Genomic DNA, 593 nt, shown 5'->3' with positions numbered 1-593 from the left:
GTTGAATGGGCAATGAATTCAGTGTTTTCCCAAGTCATTCCCAAACCGTTTGGCCTATTCATCCTTGTGAAATTGAGGTCAGAGGGCACAGTTTTGCTGTCATGGTATCCTAGCTCCTTGTTTGAGGATCGTGGCTTCTTCTTCTTATTATTTTTTTTTTGTTTGGATTTTAGAGATAGTGTTTCTCCGTAGCTTTTGGTTCCTGTCCTGGAACTAGCTCTTGTAAACCAGGCTGGCCTCGAACTCACAGAGACCCGCCTGCCTTTGCCTCCTGAGTGCTGGGATTAAAGGCGTGCGCCACCACCGCCCAGCTGGATCGTGGCTTCTTTATCGAAAAAGAATGATCTCAATAGCACACGACTTCCTCTAGGTACAATCGTAACTCTAAATGTGGCTGATAATAACCAGACATGGTTATTAGGGAAGCCAAAGTCCATCGGCCCTGGATGAGCAGACCGGCGGGTCTTTTCTTTCTAGGAACCTTTTGTCCTGGGTCTGCGTCCCCGCCCAGTGGGGAAAACCATAGGGAGCGGACCGGAAGCGCGCGCCGTCTCAGGTCGGCGTGTCTGCAGGGAGGGAGGGAGGGAAGGACC

Source organism: Chionomys nivalis, chromosome 1 (genome assembly GCF_950005125.1).
Source record: "Chionomys nivalis chromosome 1, mChiNiv1.1, whole genome shotgun sequence".
NCBI lineage: Eukaryota > Metazoa > Chordata > Mammalia > Rodentia > Cricetidae > Chionomys > Chionomys nivalis.
This window is presented reverse-complemented; position numbering follows the sequence as displayed.